The 22103-nt window shown below is 41.1% G+C and overlaps 1 protein-coding gene across 8 annotated transcripts in view; it reads left to right on the plus strand.

The window, feature by feature from the left end:
• Positions 1-22103, plus strand: part of SLC7A1 (solute carrier family 7 member 1) — a 1877700-nt gene that overhangs the window by 388759 nt on the left and 1466838 nt on the right. For all 8 annotated transcript variants that reach the window (XM_044073262.1, XM_044073257.1, XM_044073255.1 and 5 more), the window contains one exon: positions 20786-20935. The gene's annotated coding sequence lies outside the window, so the exon portion shown is untranslated. The remainder of the gene's footprint in view (positions 1-20785; positions 20936-22103) is intronic.

Below are 22103 nucleotides of genomic sequence, written 5' to 3' on the forward strand. Positions count from 1 at the left end.
CTGCCCAGATGGCTTATCTCACGCCAGACAAGCAAAAGCAACTGACTACTTACTTCAAGAAATTGGCAACAAAAACCCACTTGTCTGCAAGGAAAATCCTGCAGGCCTTGGGTTTCATGGCATCCTGCATTCTAGTAATTCAATATGCCAGACTGCATATGAGGAAACTGCAATGGTATCTGAAAAGTGTTTGGACTCAGCATTGCCACAGCCTGGAGACAGTAATTGCTGTCATTCTCTGCCTACAACAGGAGTTTTGATGGTGGGCAGAAGCCTGTCACCACAACAAGGGTTTGCTATTCAGTTTACCCACAGCCAGACAGACACTGACAGCGGATGCATCAGATTATGCCTGGGGGGCCCATATGGCAGGAAAATGTATTCAGGGCACATGGCCTGCAAACCAGATGCATCTTCACATGCTAGCTGTTCAAAATGCCCTGACAGCTTTCAAGGACCTGCTTCATGCAGGACAGTTAATGATAAAGACAGACAACACTACGGTCATGTGGTACATAAACAAGCAGGGAGGTACACATTCCTACCCCCTCTGCAGACAAGCAATGACCTTATGGGACACAGCATTGGCTTTTCAAGTTCACCTGCAAGCACAATTCCTGCCAGGAAAAACAAATACTTTGGCAGACGAACTAAGCAGAAACCTCATGGATCCCCGCGAATGGAAACTGGATCCACAAGCCTTCAGCATGATAATAAGGAAATGGGGATGCCCAGACATAGATCTATTTGCCTCCCCTCACAACTGTCAATTGCAGAGATTTTGCACAAGGATTTATCACAAGCAAGCATGGAAAGTGGACGCCCTATCATTCAGCTGGAAAAATCTAACAACATATGCTTTTCTCCCACTGCCTCTCCTTCCCAGAGTACTCCTAAAGGTCAGACAAGAGAAGCCAAAAATGATACTGATTGCACCGGACTGGCCACGCCAGCACTGGTACCCAATCCTAAAGAGCTTGTCTCAAGGTCCAGCATGGATATTGCCTCAAACTTCTCACTTGCTGACCCAACAAAACAATCAGATCCTGCACGGCCAACTCAGAACCTTAAATCTGGCAGCATGGCAGATAATGTAGCCATTCAGAACACTCCTCTTTCAAAAGCTGTTATGGATGTTATCTTGGAGGCCAGGAGGCCCAGTACCAGAAAATCTTATGCAGAAAAATGGAAGAGATTCTGTGCTTGGAACCTGGAACAAGGCATTGACACGTCTGTACCAAATATACCTCAGATTTTACAATACCTAACTGAGATGCTGAGCGAAGGCCTTTCTTTCTCATCAATTAAGATTCATGCCTCTGCCATTTCAGCCCATTACAATATGGAACCACCTATCTTTTCTCATCCTTTAATAAGGCAGCCAAAAACATTAGGCCTCCAAGGGGAGCACCAGTTCTAGCCTGGGACCTCAATTATGTTTTGGAAAAACTCACACTGCCTCCTTTCGAGCCAGCATTAACAGCAGATATAAAATTCTTATTCTGGAAAACAGCTCTGCTCCTAGCAATAACCTTTGCAAGGCGAGTCTCGGAGTTACAAGCACTCATGGCTGTGGAACCTTTCATCATTTTTCATCCAGACAGGGTTTCTCTGAGGACAAACCATACATTTATGCCTAAGGTGGTGTCCAGTGTGGCCCTCAACCAAACAATTCACTTGCCTACCTTTTACCCAAATCCACAGAACAAGGGTGAGAAAATTCTGCATTCTTTGAACATACACAGGCAGTTACGCTTCTACTTGGACAGAACTAAAGCTTTCAGAAAGACTGAGCAACTTTTAGTGTCATATGCTGCAGGATCACATGGAAAGGCTATCTCAAAACAGACTATTTCTAAATGGATAGGCAATTGCATCCGTTTCTGCTATTTTCAACATGGCAAATCAGTGCCTAAGGGCATTAGGCCTCATTCCACCAGAGCAGCAGCCACTTCAGCAGCCTTCCTCAGAGGAGTACCAACCAAAGATATCTTAGAGGCTGCAACTTGGAGTTCAGTGCACACCTTTACAAAACACTACCACTTGCCTCTCTACTCTAAGTCCAGAGCAGGCTTTGCCACTGCAGTTCTGCAGGGCCTTATAGCCTCTCCTGATCCTATTTAGCCCAGCCACCCATCCTCAGCTTTGGGATTCTACCCAAGAGTAATGACTGCAACAGTGAAACATGATGAACATAGTGCAGTTGTGTACCTACCATAAATGTAGATGTTCGAGTGTATTCACTGTTGCAGTCCAGGTTACCCACCCACTATCACCCTTCTCTTTGCTGGGACTTATCTGCACTTCTCTATCCTATACAACCTTTTTGGTGTATTTGCTTGTAGATGAAGGAAATGTTATTTTTGTGCATGCATTTCTTATTGGCATATTTTTCAGCCTACTAATTTGGGGCACCTGACATCTGGGGAAATAAAAACTGAAGAAAATGGCGTTGGCTGCATCTTTTATACCCCCTGGCGCACTGACGTCAGGGAAGAGGCGACAGCAACTGACGCCGGACCTAGACTTTGGAATTCTGGCCAACTGAGGGTAGCCTGCCAGCAGGATAACCCAAGAGTAATGACTGCAACAGTGAATACACTCGAACATCTACATTTATGGTAGGTACACAACTGTACTTTTTATGGTTAAAATACAGCTCAGCAATTTCCTTGCTTTGTAATTGACGTAACTATAAAAAAAGACATTACCAAGAGACATTCGCAACTGCAAGATAAATGGGAGCAAATCACAATTTCAGCCCTTGTGGACTACAGCAAAGACAGACTGTGTCAAATTAGCAGTACCAGTGAGTGTAGGTAACCCTTCGGATTACATTCCTCCTTTTCAAAAGCAATATCCAAAGATGTGGAAGAGGATATGAAGAGGTTTATAGAACATTGGGAATAGGTAAATCATAAATAAAAAATAGCATATATGCAAATAACCTGCAAACATCAGGGTACACAGAAAAAGATGGTAAGCAGTAAACAGAAGGAAGGACAAACACCTTGTCTTATTGAAAAGGGTAATTACAAACACTAACAGTATAATAAAAATGGTAAATTATGACCAGTAGAATATGGGGATAATCCTTCCTATAACCCAGGTCATGGCAGGCAATAGGCATTAAAGCAATAAATTAACAGAACACTGGTTATTAGTTGGCAGCAAAGTACAGGGATATTTTAAAGCAATGGAAGACAATGATAGTATACAAAACTCAATGTTAATTAGAGGACAAGAAAAGACAAAAAAATAAATATTACTTTACTGGTTTAATAAGCCAGGACAGATTCAGAATAAACACAGAATTAACCTACAGCCATACAGACAGAAAGCAAGCTAATACAAATACAGTGTAAAGTTAAAGTTAATACAGATACAGTAAATACATTTACAGTAATGCAAATGGTGTATGCAAAACTAAACAATGCAGTTAAATGTTGGTTATGTAAGTCCACATCTTTATCTGGAAATAGAGTAACATTTAAGGCAGTACCTATGACAAATCCTAAATGACAAAAGGTTCTATAGTAACAAGAGTGGGTCAACCCCCCCACACATTAAAAGTACAGTATGTCTCCAAAGGCAGCTTATGCATATAGCAAACATAATCAATATTGTTAAAAAAACAGTGTCTGTAATGTCATAGTTTCAAAACAAACATAAAATATAACAGCAGACAGTCTTATAAACAAAGTAGTGCAGCAAGAACATCATTAGTCAGACTGATGTAACTGCCATCCTGAAAATAATAAACAGCAATACATACAGGTAGTAAAGTACGGAGTCATTAAAGAACTTAATAACAACTTAGACAAATAGCATTTTTCAGCTAATAAAAATCCAAACAAGAGCAGCACACCATGTTGGTTCATAAAAATCAGTGTAAGTCCATAACAATCAGTATCAGTACAGTAACAGTCTGTTAACAGTCTTAAAAAGTTTAAATGTGTTTCTATAATAACAATCTATAGACAGGACAATGCAATCTAAAACAGTTGGAAAGAAAAAATGGGGAGAAATACTCAGATATAATAGATCATGTGAACAGGGACATCATGATGGGATACCTGATTTCAGTATATTTTTGGACATGCAAAATTTGTTTGCAAAGGCACATAAGTCAAATTGTTGGGTTTTTAGCCACATTCCTTACAAAGGGAAAATGCCATTACATGCAGTCACTATAGAGGTTACACATACAGGTTAACACCAACTCTGGTCGTGTGAAAAAGCTTGAGTATAAAACAAAAACAGCATGGGAGTTAACACATAATGCTTCTTTTAAAGAAGAAATGAAAGAGGAAAAATTCTGTTACATAGAGTATGCAGTTCCAATAACGAGAATTACTCACACATTACTAGAAGACATGGTGAAAAATCACCAGAAAAAGAGGGAGGTTCATGTTAAAAAAGTAGGGATTTTAAAACAGCTGGACATAGGAAATGGTGTTATTTCAGGAGCTGATTTTTTTTCACTGGTATGGTGCCACTAAGGCAATATGAAAAGTTACAAAGTTGATAGCAAATGCAACTTATGGAGCTGTCAGATATAACAGAGGAAATGTGTTATAAAACTGTCAAAGTAACTGTTGTTAACAATGAAGAAAGGCTATTAAGTACAGAGGATTAAATTTTCCTGTAAATTGTTTTTTTAAATATTCTTTTCCCAAAGCAATAATAAAATTATGCAATGCAAAATAAATATGCTTATTTCTAATACAAGGTTTTGCTTTGTAAAGCAAGGGTTAACTTGACAAGATTTTGAAATAAATGCTTGTGTGTAACTGCAAGGCTGACAACTTGCTTAAGCGAGCATAAAAGCAGTTAAAAATAGATAAGTAATAATGGCTATGTGTCTGTCATGGGGTGCTATAATTTCCACATTAATTGCTCTTATCGTCATTATAAGATTTGTGTTAATAAAAGTATTAATCAAGTAACAGCCGTTGGTAATATAACACTCTTTGAAGAGATAGCATTGAATGCAAGGGATTCGTATGTTGCAACAGACCAAGGGATTCAAGATACTGAAGATCGTATTGTGTTGTAAATTGTCTTACAATTTTCTTGGTTTTAATTAAACAGGGAATTGATAGAGATTGTATAAATTAAAATGCTTTCCCCAAAATTATACTGTGTGTACAGTGGAGGAAATGTGCAAGGCCAAACAGCAGTTTTCAAAATAATATGGCTTGCTTTGCAAGACCAGTTATTTCTTGTAAATGTTCAGCTGAGATATTAATAACATATAGCTGTGGGCTTACTGTAAAGGCATCCTGTTATAGAAAAAAGAAAGTTGACTTTCTTTGAGCTTTCAGATGCAGAAATAAATGAAATAAAATACAGACAGTTCAAGTGACTCAAAGATGACGTGGAGAGACTTTTTGTGAAGTCTTCAGATACAGCAAGGACCAAAGAAGGACATAAAATAATATTTGTCATTTCAACAGAAACTGTCCAGGCTAGAAATAACCATGGACTTTTTCATGACACAGACAGAAACCAAAAGAACAAGTCACAAGGACATTAAAAATAACATTGGTTGAAAAGACTATATAAACTGGACAGTATGTTTCACTCTTTAATGATGTTTTTGGACTGAGTGTGCATCAGTCTTTTCAAGTGTCTAGCCACGTTATAATAGAATTGAAATAACTGAAAGATTTAACTGATTGGCAAGAATTTGTACTAATACAAATAAAGAATAACGGATACAGTATTATGGTGTCTGTCTGGTCACTTATAGCCATTTCTTTCACTTTCTTTATCAAATTCACATGATTAGTTCTTTCCAAATGTGTCTTCTGTAGCATAGCTATTTGCACTTTGCATTTTTAAATATAGTTGACTTCTGTTTCTTTTTTGTATATATCTGTTAGACCATTCACATTCTAAGATAATATGGAAAGTGCTGCCTGCCATTATGATAAGAAGTTATTATTCCCACCTGTTTGGTTCATACGTGTATACTAGGCTAATGGCCCTGGAGCCTTTCCAAGCCTAGCCCATTGAAGTGTCCTGGCATCATGCTGCTCAACGTTAGTTCCCAGTGCCTCTATCAAGTAGAGCCACTGGAGTGATCCCTGGGGTGTACTTTCTATTTCTCATCCACTCATCAAAATTTCTCTTGAAGAGGGCCAGTAAGGTGCTCTGCTTGACATGTATGTGAAGTCTGTTCCAGAGCATGGGCATTCTCTGGGTTATGAGCCTGTCCCTCCAGCATGTTCTGTTGATTGTGGTAATAAGGTTGAGGTCTCTGGAGCGTGTGATGCAGAGGTATTGGGATTTCTTTAGATGTAGGATTTCTAACAGAGATGGGTCAGATGTGGCTTTGTAAGTCAAGCAGAGATCGCCTCTTAGTAGACGATATGAGACAGAGAATAGCTGGAGGTTTTTGAGTCTGTCCGTGTGGGACACGTGTTTAAGGCCTAGGATCCTCTTCGTGAGGTACTTTTGTGGCCTTTCCAGCTTTTGCATGTGTTTAGTGAGGTACATGCCAAATGGGGCATTATACTCGATGACTGGCCTGATGAGGGAAGAGTAGAGAGAGATGACGACCTCTTTCTTCCTGGATGCAAAACCCTTGGTAATGACATGTGCCACATAGAAGGACTTTCTGACTACAGTGGCAATGTGGTAGTCGAATGAAAGGTTGCTGTCAACCTGTGTCCCCACATCTCTTATAACACCTTCAGTGTTCAGTGGGCTCCCATCGATGGTGTGATTAGTGGGAATTGAATTTTTCCCAAAGTGGATGACGACGCATTTTTTTGCATTAAGCTTAAGGCCATGGTTTTGACAACAGTCACTGGTCTCTGAGGCCTTTCTGTAGGATGTCTACATCATGTAGGGAGATAATAATGGCTCCCAGCTTGCAGTCGTCTGCGAACTTGGTCAGCCAAAGTCCCTCTGTGTTGGCCTGGACTTCTGAGAAGTAGATGCCAAACAGGAGAGGACCCAGGACCGATCCCTGTGGGACTCCACTCGTGACTGGTCAGTAGTCTAACTTGGATTCTGCTACTTTCACACTGTGGGTTCTATCTGTGAGCCATTTTGCAACCTACCTAGTGATATAGGGGTTGATGCTTAGTTTGGTGAGTTTATCAATAATTCCTGAGTGGGGAATGGTATCAAAGGCCTTGGCCAGATCGAGGTAGGCTGTATGAACTGCCTTGCCCTCATCCACAGCTCTGGAGACTAACTCAAAGAAATCATCCATGTTGAGCAGGCATGATCTACCTTTCACAAAACCAAATTGCGTGGGATCTAGAGTTTGGAGATTCTCTATATCTTTGTTAATTAGGTCCATGATGATGCGCTCCATAGCCTTACATGTCAGACTCATCAGGCTAATGGGGCAAAAATTCCCAGGGTCTATAGTCTTTATGGAGAGGGATGACTGTAGCAGTGTGCCATTTGGTAGGGTCAAAGCTTGAGATGAGGCTGTGATTGAACTGGGCACACAGATGTGGTGCCAGTTCACTTTATAGTTCATGTAGAACACATCCAGGGTTATTGACGCGTCCCATGGAAGGTGTATTCTTGGCCTTGGACAATACAGCTTTAACCTTTGCTGCAGTAATGCTGGGTGCCTGGCATTCCTCCAGTATTGTGATTGGTCCTTTGGGGGGGAGGGGTAAAGTTGGCACTGAATCTGTCGGCCAGTATGTTGGCAATATCTGTTGGCTCAGTATAGGAGGTACCATTGTGCAGTAAATTAGAACAAACCTGGGTATTGCCATGGAGATTCTTGATATAACTATAGAAGGCTTTGTGGTTGTTTTTAGTGTCTGCCACAATTCTGCCTTCATAGCTTAGGCAGACATCATAGGTATAACAGCTTTTTTTAAATGTCTAGTTTCAGCATTTGTTTTACATGCATCCACTAATGTTTGGCAGGTTGATGTTTTATACAGTTGTTTGTTGTCATATCCATTTGAATTTATGTCACATCTTAGAAGACTTTTTGTTTTAATGAAAACCCCCTAACAAAAAAAGCAAACACATGCCCAGAATACCCCCATAACCTATTAGCTTAGTAGAAACACACAAAACTATGTACATCTTCAAATAATGAAGCTTAACCTTCCTAATAGGAACAGTTGTACCAGATTGACAGCTGCACTCACAGGCTTAAGTTGACTAATAATAAGACACACTGTACACCCTGTGCTTCTGCTTACACCAAGTGCAGTCTGTTTTCATCTTATCATTATTCCTCTCCCAAAAGTAGAAAATGACTTGCATGCTTTCAGAAGACATTATATTTTAACCATTGAAAGAAAAAAAAAGTATTCTGTTTTTATTGCCTTTATCAGCTTGTTTCTATAGAAACATGAGAGCCAGCTACACAGCTGTCTTCAGCTCCAAGCTTCTCGCATAACACTATGAACATTTATTTACTAAAGTCAAGCTTTTCATTACATTCATTGCTTTTTTTATTTACTTGCTTCCATTTAATACTTGTTAGATCAAATGAAAGGGCTTAATCCAGTCATTTCTCGATTTAAAAGTAACAAAAAACATATCAGTTTTACTTATATCATACTATTTTGTCCAAACTGTTTCTCTTTTTACACTGCAGTGTCTGCATTTCTTAACACTGAACAAGAAGAAATAAAGAAGAAAAAAAGGAGACTGACTACTTTGGTATCCCTATTACACACAAAAATAACTGAAAAAGCTTTACTATATAACATATAGTATAGGTTGTGTTTTATAAAAATGCACCTTAGAACAAAAACTGTTTTACGTATTGTTACCTTTCCCTCCCCTTAATGTTCTTACAAACATTAATGACATGAAGTAGGACATATGCCTTGAAGCCCCCTACAAGTTTAACAAAGTTAAAAAAGTCCAATATTTCCTGGTTTTCTTGTTCTGCCATATTTCACAAATGTGATTGATGCTTTGTAGCCCCACATTTATCCATTAACGTCCGAGTTGCTGGCTCTGATGTTGTCACTCTTCACTTAATCTTTGGCTGTGGGTTTGGTTCGAGATATCGCATCCGACTTGGCTGTTATTCCGGTTCGCGCCCTCCAAAACTGTTGAGCTAAGCTTTACCCATAATGCTCTTCAAAGGATTACCTCAGATCTCGTTTCCTGCTTTCAGTGCCAGATGCGTCTATCAAAACAGCTTTCAAGCAAGCTAATTATTCTTTGTTGTAAGTGAAATTTCTCTTTTAATCACCTTTTTAGTGACTTCTTTCTCTTATTGTTATACCCAGGTCATCTTTTCCTGCTTTCATTTCTTAACCCGAGTAGTATTTTTTTCTTGTACATACCATTGTTGGTATTTTTTCTCTCATACCATTAAGGTAATTCTTTGTATCATCATTGGTACCTTTATTTCTTTCCTTTCCTTCATTAGCATTAGGTAGTTTTTCATACCATTGTTGGTGCACGTTTTCCTTTAAAAAAAAAGTAAAATCTAAACATTAGACTATAATATCTTAATTTCCTTTCCTCCATCCTTTCTGCTTGTGTATTTTTGGTAATGGCTGAGAAAAACAAGGGAACTTCTGGTTTCAGAAGATGCCAGAAGTGTAAGCGTAAACTACCCAATTTGGACAGATACTCCTTATGTGTATATTGTTTGGGCCCGGTGCACCTTCAGGAAGACTGCACCATCTGTCTTGGCTTCAGTCACCAGGCCCTTATTAACAGGAAAAACAAGGTCATCCTAAAAGGTTCCATTAAAACTGTTTTTGACGAGACCGTATCTTATTCTCCAAAGTCAGATACAAATGTTAGCTCTCCTTCTTCATCTTCTTCCTCATCTAAACATGGACATTCAAAGAAAAGGAGCAGCTCGGTGATGACAGTATCTTTTGCATTGTTATGAAAAATGTGTAAGACTTCCCTGGTTCCTACAATTTCATTGGAACCAACTGGTAAAAAGAGTTCACCTTCGGTGCTGTCAGTGCCTGCCTCTGCACCAACAGCTTCGGCACTGACGATTACTACTACTACTACTATTATTTCGGAACAGACATCTGTGAAACCAAAAGAATTCCTTTTTAAAGATAGGCCTCATAATCGGTATTCTCCCTCAGTAGACCCTTTCATAGACCGACGTTCAAGCCCCTTCTTGGAGAAACCCAGATCCCTGACAGTTCTTTGGTACATTCCACCAAGACCCTCACAGAATCTGATATTTTGAGGCTGGTGGACCAGCTCTTGGCGAGGAGGGGATTGTCCACTTCTGTGGTTCCTAGCCTGTCTAGCTCTGGAACCTTACCTATCTTGGCTCCAATGACTGATCCTCCCGTGACTTCAACTGAGCCTTCGGAGTTCCTGGTGCCAAAAGTCCTGGTTTCAACTGTCTCGGTGCTGGTCAAAGCTACTTCTCCAGTGCCGAAAGAAATCTTGAGCTCTTCAATTCTGTCGGGACCAGAGACCTCCCAGCGTGACAGCTATGTTGCCAGTTACTGAGGTCATGATTCCAATCTGGTGTTGTCGGAGCCATCCATGCCTCTCGGAGCATTGGCACACGTTAGCTTGACACTGGCTTCAGTGGTGGCCTCCTCTGTGTGGGGTGAGACCACAGTTCCGAAGGAGGCTATTTAGGTTCTGGGCTCCCATTCCTCTATGGGGGTCCTGCCTTCCAAGCTATGGAGAGGGCATTGTCCACTGCAGACATTCAGTTGACACCACTTTCGTCAGACCAACAGCCCTGCCCTTCACCCTGCCCGGAGCTTCCTCCTGCCTCTTGCCCTGGGACAGCAGGCACTGAAGCCTCAGGATTCAACCATAGTAATCATGTCCTCTTCAGATACCTCTCCGGCCCATCCCACCGAAGAGGTACCCCCGAAGAAAAGTGCAAGAGGAAGCACTTAGACTCCACTGAAGAGTGTCTCACTGAAGATACCGATTTCGATGAAGGGGAAAATTCGTAGACATTCTAGAGATCCTGAAATAGAGGGCTGGTTGGACTTCTTTTTGGCCTTCCTCGGAGGAATCGGTATACCTAGAGACTTTCCATGCCCGGCCCTCTACCTCCTGAATATCTCTGCCCGCTGATTATCTGATTAAATTGATTGCACAGCGGGCTTGGAAGATACCTGAGTCTATCGAGCCAATCCCAAAGAGACCAGACAGTGTTTTGTCAGCTCGTCAGGATCAACAGCATTGGGGAAAAGGAAAACCAGTAGATGTCGTGGTGCTAGTAGTAGGCACCAAAAAGGAACTTGCTGATGAAAGTCCTACTATCCATCCTCCTAATAGAGAGTCTAGGACAATGGATAGATTCGGAAAACGCATACACGCGTGATCGACTTTCTCACCAAGGTCCTTGAATTACATGGCACGTTTCACGAGACTTCAACGAGATCTGATAAAAGAACTGTCAGATACTCTGACGGGAGCAGTAGCTGAAGGGGTTAGAGAAAAGGTAACTTCTCAGCGGGCAAGCCAAAATTCTGTTTGCAACTCATCCATGAGGCTTATTGCGCACGCAGCCGAAGAGACAACAAGGGCAGCAGATTTGGGTGTAGCTATTAGGAGACATGCCTGAATGCACTTATGTGAATTTGCCGAGCCATTTAAGTCTTCTTTCGTCAGCACTCCATTTGACAGAACATCCCTTTTAGACCCCAAAGTTAAAGACACTCTGGGTAGTTGTGATAAAGATGGAAAGTCCCTTTCTGCTGTGGGCATACACTTTTCCACTCCTCAATGGTCTTACTCCAGGATCCAGAGAAGTGGGAAGTTATGGTTCAAAAAGTCCCAAGGGCCTTTCCAGGACTCATGTGACAGCGACTTCCCCCAGGACAGAGGGGGGAGTAACAATGGAAGACACTGTGCATGCGGCAGAGGTGGCCCACAAAATCAGGGTTCCAGGGATCCTTTCCCTGGTAACTACTATTAGCACTCCTGAAAGGAGGCCCAATTGCAGTCTTGTCAAGGCAGTAGGGGACGATTATCCCTGCACCTACCAGCCTGGCTCAAGATAACAGTAGACAGTTGGGTGCAGAGGATAATAACCAGAGGTTACAGTATCCCTTTCTCAGACAAACCCAGAAAATTAAAGAAAATCCCAGAAGTTCCACCCAGTCACAGGGGTGCAGCAGTCTTAGAAATTGAAAAACTGCTTGACAAAAGAGTCATCCAAGCAGTTCCACCAGACCAGATAGGATCCGGAGTTTACTCAAGATGTGTTTTAGTGCCATAGAAAACAAGAGATTAGAGGCCAATTCTGGATCTCAGTCACTTGAACAAATCAGGTCAACAAACCAAATTCTGGATGGTCATGGTTCAGTCTATACTTCCATTCTTGGAAAAAGACTATTGGATGTGCGCAATAGATCTTCAGGATGCATATTACCATATAAAAACGGACAAGCGGTCCAAAAGATTCCTGCGCTTCCGCCTGGAGGCCAGTTATTATCAATTCAGGGCCCTGCCCTTTGGTCTCATAAAAGCCCCCAGGGTGTTCACCAAATGAATGGCAGTGGTAGCAGCTCACTTTAGACTGCAAGGATTCCATGTGTTTCCATACTTAGATGACTGCCTCCTCACTGCTGCCATTAGGCATCTACTCTTAGAGGCAAGAGGCAATGTTCTTCAAATTTGTTCCTCATTGGGGATCAGTATAAACTGTGAAAAATCCCATCTAGAGCCAACACAGTAATTGGAATTCATAGGATGCTAAACACAAACACCAGCATCATGTCTCTTCCCTCAAAAATACTTCAGAGAATAAGACTGCAAACCAGTCAGATTATTCACAGCAAAAATGTGACTGCAAGGCTATTGCTTCAAACTCTAGGATCAGTGTTAGCCTCCGTCACTCTAGTTCCCCTTGCGAGATATCACATGTGGATTCTTCAGTGCTCTTGGTGTCCCAGTGGTCGTTACCGAATCAGCCAGTGTCCCATCTGGTATTCATAGGTGTGTACTAGGCTAATGGCCCTGGGACCTTTACAAGCCTAGCCCATAGAAGTGCCCTGGCATTGTGCTGCCTGTCGTTAGTTCCCAGTGCCTCTATCAAGTAGAGCCACTGGAGTGATCCCTGGGGTGAACTTTCTATTACCCATCCACTCTTCAAGGTTTCACTTGAAGAGAGCCAGTGAGGTGCTCAGCTTGACATGTATGGGAAGTCTATTCCAGAGCATGAGTAGTCTCTGGGTGGTATTAATCACCAACTTGTGCAAGAGAGATCTGAGTTTGGTGGCTTCACTCCAACAAATTTTTGTCAGGCAGACCCTTTGTCCCTCTTCAACCCCAAGCCATATTGACCATGGATGCTTCCCAGATAGGGTGGGGGGGCATTATCTGGGAAAGACAGTCCAAGGCACTTGGTGCCAACTAGAGACCAATTTGCACATCAGTTTTTTAGAGATGAGGGCAGTGCTCTTATAGGTTCATAGGCTGGTACTAGGCTTTCGGCCCTAGGGCCTATATAAGCCTAGCCATAACAATTCTCTGGCTATTTCTTCCCACAATATTTACTTCCCTGGACCCCTGTCTAGCAGGGTGACTGACATGATCCCCGGGGTGAATTTCCTATCTCCCATCCAATTGTCAAGGTTCCTTTTGAAGAGGGCCAAAGAGGCGCTCTGTTTGACATGTATGGGCAGTCTTTTCTAGAGTCTGGGGAGTCTCTGGGTCAGGAACCTATCCCTCCAGCATGTTTTGTTCATTGTGATGACAAGGTTTAGATCCCTGGAGTGTGTGGCTTTGAGGGATTGGAATTTCTTTGTGTAGTATGTCCAACAGCCCTGGGTTTGACATGGCCTTGTATGTTAAGCAGAGATCGCTGCTGAGTAGACAATATGTGACAGAGTATAGCTGGAGTTTTTTTAGACGTTGCAGGCGTTCCAAGAAACCCTGCCCTTGGGAACAATTGTGATTCAAACAGACAACATGCCAGTAGTCTGGTACATCATCAAGCAAGGGGGAATCAGATCTTACCCTCTTTGTCGAGAAGCACTCAGAATATGGCAATGGGCAATTTCTTCCAAATGCTTTCTAATTGCAATGTATATATGTTCCAACGTGACTGTGGACAAATTGAGCAGGACCATCCTAATGCCTCATGAGTGGTCTCTCAATTCGATGGTAGCGGAAAAGATATTCCAACACTGGGGCCAACCCTGCTGCGATCTCTTTGCATCCCCACTGAACAAGTGCAGCAGCTACTTTGCCCTAATTCCCCCTATGGGGGAGTCACCAAGACATGCTCTCCTTCACGATTGGCCCTCTGGTCTAATGTATGCCTTTCCCCCTGTTCCTCTCATATCCCAGTTTCTAAAGAAAGCCAACAGGTCGAAGAACAAATTCTCATTGCCTCATTCTTGCCCCATCAGGTGTGGTTTCCCCTTCCTTTGGCCTCATCTAATTCGGAAACCTTGGACACTGGACCCAGATCCAGACTTTTTGTCGTATCTGGACTGGCTAGTACATCCAAATCTTCAAAATCTTAAACTCCCTTCGTGGCTTCTCCACTTCCAGTGGTTGTCAGCCATTCTACTCTCACTTCTACAGTTCAAAGAATTGTTCTAGACTCCCACAAACCTTTGACTAGAAGGTTGCACTTCAGCAAGTGATAAAAATTTTGAAAATGGGCTTCAGAGACTAGTCTCTATCCATTTTCAGCACCAGTTGGTAAGGTCCTGGAGTTTGTAACATCACTTTCTGAAGCAGGAGCATCTGCCTCGACCATAAGAGTACATCTAGCTGCAATCTCATATTTTCATAATGGTTTGAATGACACAACGTTAATGTCCCACAGACTTCGTAAAACCTTTCTGAAAGGAACTTTAATGCTCAGATCCCCAATACAAAGACCCATCTGCTCCTTGGGACTTGAATCTAGTACTTCAGTCCATAATTTGTTTCCTGTTTGAACCTTCTTCAACTTGCAATCTGACGTTTTTATTCTGGCAAACATTATTGCTGATTGCTATTACTTCTGCAAGGAGGATATCTGAGCTACAAGCCTTATCTTGTAAACCTCCATACCTTATTTTCCATAAAGACAGGGTTTCCTTGCGAACAAGTCCTTCCTTTCTACCAAAGATAGTGTCCAAAACCAATATCAACCAGACTATTCAAATTCCAGTTTTCTACCCCAACTTTTCAAACAAGGGTAAATATTGTCTACATTTACTAGATGTACATAGACAGTTGCATTTTTACATTCACAGAACAAAGGAAATCAGAAAGCCGGACCAGTTCTTTGTTTCTTTCTCTTCTGCTGCTATAGATAAACCTGTTTCTAAAGTTACTCTGTCTAAATGGCTTAAACAAAAACAAAGTGCAACTACATGGACCTGTCAAAGCACACTCAAAAAGGGAAGTAGCCACTTCTGCAGTCTTTCATTCCAGAGCTTCAACTGATGATATATGTGCAGCTGCAACTTGGACATCTCCTCATACCTTTGTTGCTCATTACAAGCTGGTGCTGGTCTCTAGGGGATGAACGTCATTTGGCTCAATGGTGCTCAGGAATATTCTTCTGTGAGACCTCCCAGGATTTAGGTAGCTGGAGACTCTGTCCCACAGTCAAGAATTAAGTGAAGATTGACAACATCAAATAAAGAAGTTATGTCTTACCGTAACGTTCCATCTGTATTGTCGAGCTTCATTTATCCTTGACATCCCCATCCCCCTTCCCCCTGCCACTTGGCTTCTTGGTGGAATGTATTGTTTTTTTTTATTTACAAAAGTTTGGCTTTCCTTTTTAGGAATACAGATATGGTCTCTGGTCTGTTACTTCCTATCTGTCACTATTTTATGCAAACTCAATCTGAGGTAATTTGTGAGAAGCATTATGGGTAAAGCTTAGCTCAAGAGTTTTGGAGTGCTCAAGCTGGAATAACATCTGAGTCAGTTCTGATATATGGAACTGAACCCACAATCAAGGATAAGTGGAGATCGACAACACACATGGAACGTTATGGTAAGTCATAACTTCTTTTTTACTTCCTTTTCATTTCCATCTCCCAGTTCCAGTTTCTGGTTCATTTCTAATGTTCTCCTGGTTCTTGTGGTCAACTTGTATGTTTTTCTTCTGTTTCTCAATTTCTCAAGCATTTTCCTTTAGAACATTGGAAGAGGGTTCACTTGCCTAGTCTCTCTGTGATGTTTATTATCAGAAGAATAAGAAGCAAAATGCTTTTCTGTTTGAGAGCTCACTTTTTGTTGGACAAACTTTTGTATTTCTTCCTTAGGATGTTGTGCATCAAAAAAAATGACTGACACTCCAGGAAAATATTCTGAAGATAGCTGGATACAGCAGCTTGAATGTCACACCTGCTTCTCGATATTCCTTAATTGCTGGAATAAATTTACTCCTCTTCTGCCTGGTGTGCACTGAGTAATCAGGTTTTAGTACTTTGTCTTTCTGCCACAGTTTTGTTAGAATCCACTCTTTCTACTGGCAGGATTTCATCTTCACTGTTTAAGGTCTTGGCTGCTTTCTGTTGGCCAGGTTTGGAGCATACACACGATGTACCCTTTCGATGACCATCGCTTCCTGTGTAATAACAGTCCAGTTGCTTATTTACGCTTTCATAAAATTCATCCAGTCTCTTCCTTCCATTTTCTGAGATAAACAGAAAATGTCAGGTTTTCCCTATGTGCTCTGTCCTCCAATTCTATCATTTTTTGAAACATCTCCTCTTGAGCAGTTTCTTACTCAGCCAGCCTTTTCTTCATTTCGACCTCTGATTTTTGCATTTTTATGAGCTCGTCTGCATATCTGTTTAAAGCTTCTTTCATTTTCCAGCCTATTGTTATTTAAGTTGATATACACCTTCAGTGTTTTATTTTAATCAGCTCTGAGAATGTTTTACTTCTTTTTTCCTCTAGATTACTGAAAGTCATGTCTTTCACCGTAGCTGGAGCTTGAACTGCTTTTTGCTGAACAGCTGCAGGATTCTTCCCAGCCACTGTTTTCTCCTCACCTTTTGTGGTTGATTTTCTTTTAAGTTCTTTCAATTTCTTATTTCCTGTCATCCAGGCAGTGCACTTACTAGACAGTCAAATTCACTGGCTCTCTTTTCTGGGTTTCTGTTTTCACATTGGAGACCTGAAATTACGCTTTACTCAGTGTGCAGCCATCTTGGAAGTCCTTGCTCAGGGCATTATTGATATAGTAGTCAAACATATTGTAGGTTGTAATTTTATGCAGTTACTTTGTTTTAGAAGGGATAAAGTTTTTTGACAAGGAGGGAAGAATGGTTTAATCATTGGGAGAGCATTTGCAGTGCCATGAGTTGGTTAGGTGTGTTTTTTGTTGAAGCTTGAAAAACTTTACTGATGGTTCCTTTCTAACTGCTAGGAGGAGTTCCAGGTTTTGGACACTGTGAGAGTATATGGAGTTGCCAGCTGAGCTGTTAAGTTCAGATATAAATAGTAGGCCTTTGTCAGAAGAGCGCAGAGTCCTAGTTGAGTTGTAAGATTGCATTAAGTTTGATATTTGCAGTATACCTGATGTTTCCCCAGTTGGTCATGGACAGTTCACAGTGTCAGTCATGTCTAACAGAGTAGTCTTTGAATGAGGTAGGGTCTGATATTTGGTAGATGTAGATGGGGAGTATGTAGTTGTATTCTCCCGAGGCATACATGAAATGCTTGATTCAACATTTGGATAATACATATTGACTAGAAACGCCATAGTTCACTTTGAAGTGAAAACACAAAAACTGTAGTTTATACGCTTTGAAATGTATGATGCTTTTTGAATCTTTTCCATGCATGTCACTGGGTGCTGTACTCTGCAAGTCTGGCTCTGGTGGGAGCAGCTAATGCTACTAAGCATTTGTTGCGACAATTCCTGTTATTGTAGCTGTCTGCAGTTCTAGTGTTTCTGGAATGCTGACAAGGTCTGCACTGTTTTGCATTGTCCTTCTTGTGTAGTCTGTGAATCACACCACCATGTTACATGCAGGCATTTGCAAAGTATTATAGGCTGATTTGTATGTGTGGCCTCATTGCCAACTAGTTGTGCAGTCATTTGCATGAGCTGCATATTTTGCCATTGATTCTGTAGTGTTTACACATACCTCTGAATTGTCTCCACCCACTCATTGCCATCAACCGCACAGATGGTCTATAACTGCTGACAGTGTCCCAGTCTGATATCCTTCTGTTCTTGTGTTGCAGTATTCATAACATGAGGGCTTCACTGCCAAAGGCGGTCCCAATGTCCAGCCAGTGTACAAAAGACTTTAACTACTGCAGAGCATGTGGGATGTCACACATAGGCCAGCAGCCCAAGTAGGCCATAAAAGTAACTTCCGCACGTGCCATCCTTAGAACTTCTCTGCTGCCAGTCCGAATGCCATCTACGATCATCGAACTGCTAACCCAAGGAGTTTGCTGGTTACACGAGATTCAGATAAGTGCCCTGTTGGGGTTTTCTTTTATTTTTTGCTACTGCCTTTTTGCTTTGAGGTTTACATTCCATCCAAAAAGGGCAGATGCCAATGTGGAAGACAAACTCCACATAAAGATTGTCAACATCATTGTCTCTTCTGTTTAGGGCCCAACCAAGACCACAAGTCTTGCCCTATCTGTAATGCTTTTGTTCCTAAGACCCTGCTTAGCTGCCTTTCCTCTCTTAATATTGATCTTGGTAGTCAGAGATTGAAAAGGTTAGTGCACGACATTATTTAGGGTATGTCGGGTCATTCTGCTGAACCTGCTATGAAGAAGGCTAAGAAACTTAGGCCTGAAGCTTCACTTTGCAGAGTTTTAAATTTTGTTTTGTTTGTTATGGTTGGTGGGTGGGCAACTAGTTTTTTTCACTTAAACGATCGTTCACTTAATTGAGCTTTCGCTTATTTGGGTTTGACAAATAGCGATTTGCTCAATTAAGCTTTTGATTAAATGATATAGACCCTGTATACACACACACACACACACACACACACACACACACACACACACACACATATACACACACACACACACACACACACACACACACACACACACACACACACACACGTACGCACAGGAAATCTGCCATTCACACTCCTATGTTGCTATATGCTGTACCGCCAATCCCAACTCACCACTGTCACATATCCCAGAATGTTTTTTTATGAAGCAACTACTCTACTGCAAGACTGCATTTGTAAGAGACATATTTTTTGTAACTTTACAGGATGTTTTTGTTTTCCATGTAGGTTAGCTGGATTTATAAAGGCCTTCCATCAGAAGTAAACCCTAACACAGATAGAAAACTGCCCTTTCCTATTCAGAAACACGCCCACCACAGTGATTTTCCATAGGTTCATAGGTTAGTACTAGGGTAGTTGCCCTTGACAGCCATTTTAAGCCTAGCCAAATGTCCCAACACAAAGGTAAGAATCAAACATTGTACCTTGTGTCTATGATGTAAACACCTTAATCATTATGTCATCCTCCCAACCTGCATACTCAGTAGATTCACTGTGGAGGGTTTTCTCCACAGCCGTGCTAAATTCTAATGAGGCCTTCTTGGGGGGACTGGCTTATGCTGATTAGCCATATGCTCTCCCCTGGAAATTGCTCCACTTAGGATAGTTGCATGCTGCGTAAATTAGCTGGCCAAAATGTTGTGTTCCCCCATTGTAGACAGTGGGTAAGACTGACTAAAAGGTAAGATCAAGTGAGTCTCTGCTGACAGGTAATGGTGGGCGGGAGGGGTGTGAATGTATGTATGTATGTGTGTGGCAGCATGTATGTGTGTCTATAGGGGTATGAGTGATCTGAAATTAGTGTGTGTATATATGAGGATGTGTCTGCCTGGGTAGTCACAGTAGAGGGAATTACTTAGGAGATTGTTAGAGTAGATGTGTGTATGTTTGTGAGTGTTTGTATGGATGGATGGTTGATTGTGTCCTTGTGTGCAATCTGGTGGGAGGTAAGTGTACGTGTCTCATGTATACTGAGTGTCTGTCTGTGGGACTGTTTTTGAATGTGTCCACACTCATGTGCATGAATGTCTGGATTTGTGTGTGTGTGTGTGTGTGTGTGTGTGTGTGTGTGTGTGTGTGTGTGTGTGTGTGTGTGAGGGCATCACTGCAATACATCTCAGCTTTCCTAAAACTAACAAATAAAGCCTACTACTTGGGATAGGGCACTAGACACTAGAGACACTTTTTAAATATTACTCTAAATCACTTTAAAATTGAATAGAACAAAAGATATTGCATGAAAAAGCATTTTCTGAATAATAGTATGAAGTATGAAACTCTAGTGTCTGCCATTATTGACTGACATTTAACATCCATAAGGGGCAAAATCAAGGACATTCTGTAAAATTATATTTGAATAGTAAGAAGGTTTGTGTATATGTGTGTGTGTGTGTGTGTGTGTGTGTGTGTGTGTGTGTGTGTGTGTGTGTGTGTGTGTGTGTGTGTGTGTGTGTGTGTGTGTGTGTGTTTGAATATGTGATTATGTGTGGAAGGGTGAAGGCAGTGCCTGTGCCAATGCACAGTGATACAGTTCATGTACTCCCTTCTGCTTTGCACTCATTATTGTGAAGAGTATCTGTGGGAATCATACAGCGTGGATGAACTAGTGAATGTGAGGATGAATACATTGAATATCCTTACTGGAGTTCTGTTAGTATATACCACAGTTTATCCTTAAGTAGTAAAAAGTAGAATATATAAAAATGTGTTTTCTGAATTCGCATAATGTATTTTTATCACCATGTCACAAAGTTATTTAAGCATTTTGTTAGCTGTTACCTCATCAGTTCATAAAAAGATTGTTTCTATTATATGCTGTTAATACAGAACCTCTAAAGTTGTTACTTTTTTCTTTATCACAGATTTGTAAAACAGTAACATCCTAGCAGCTGCTCAGAGTAACCTGTGTCATTGCACAGAATTTGCACAGAGTATGATTTTACATCCCGATGGTGTTATCGTATAGAGGATTTGTTCAGTAAATTAAAGCTTTTGCATTTGTTGCCTATCAGGTGAGTTAAGATCCAAGTATTTTACCAAAATGCTTTCAGAACTGCACAGAATAAGTTATCAAGCAAGGGAAAATATAACAAAGGAGGGCAGATTTTATGAAGAAATTTATGAAAATGTTTGGCATGGAAGATGTGAATTCAGTACTAGGAGTTTGGAGTGAATTTACATATTACTCACCGAGATGCAGTAAACTGGGTTAGGCTAGATAGATTTTATATCTCACAGGAACATATGCATTTGATTGAAGGTCTTGAAATGCACCAGTTAACTATTTCAGATTATGCATCAGTAGTAACTGAAATAAAAATGCAAGGTAATGAAATAAAAATGAGACACTGCCGCTTTCCCAGGGCTATATTACTTCTTTCAAAAAACCTTTTCACCCGAATACTACATCGTTGACCCATGTTCAGCGAAATTCATTTCCACTTAAAGGGCAAATAAATACTTGTCCCACAACCCTACGGACCCAAATCAAGCTAAATCAAACCAACCCATGTGGGGGCTGTGCCCCCCCCCACACCCCCTAAGTATACCAACTCCAAGATCACAGTACAGTGGAGAAAAGGGTAAAGCTGTGTAGTTGGCCAACTACGTCTTTGTGCTGTAAGTATTCAGAGAATCGCGAACGTGAATTTCACTGAATACGGGTCAACGATGTAGCATTCAGTGGAAAGGTTTTTCGAAAACTTAATATAGACCCACTTTCCCACCTATCAGTTGAAAAGAGAGGAATTTAAGGAACGGATTGTGGAATTAATTCAGGAGCTACTAGAGTACATAGAATTATCTTCTGAAAACATAGCTAAGGAGTGGGATAAAATTAAAGTGGAGTTTACAGCTAGATTAGAAATAAAAGAAAGGGAGATATGGTTAAACAGTAACAAGAATTATTTAGAGGGATTGACAAATGTTAAATCTCATTTGGTAAGAATATTGCCTGGGCATTCAAGTTAAGGTAGTTTTTACAAAGGTGCATCTTCATCCACTTGTCATCCTTTTTTCCGTCCCTGCTCCTTAACATATGAGGATTATGGTCCGACCATCGTTCATGAATAATGGTAGGCAAAGGATTATAAGCCAGTACCAGCATATTTGATTTATCAACAGTGCACTGGTATGATCTGGTCAGACAATGGTGTCATGTCATAACATAATATGTCCTTA

Source organism: Protopterus annectens, chromosome 5.part1 (genome assembly GCF_019279795.1).
Source record: "Protopterus annectens isolate FY-2018-M chromosome 5.part1, PAN1.0, whole genome shotgun sequence".
Lineage (NCBI taxonomy): Eukaryota > Metazoa > Chordata > Ceratodontiformes > Protopteridae > Protopterus > Protopterus annectens.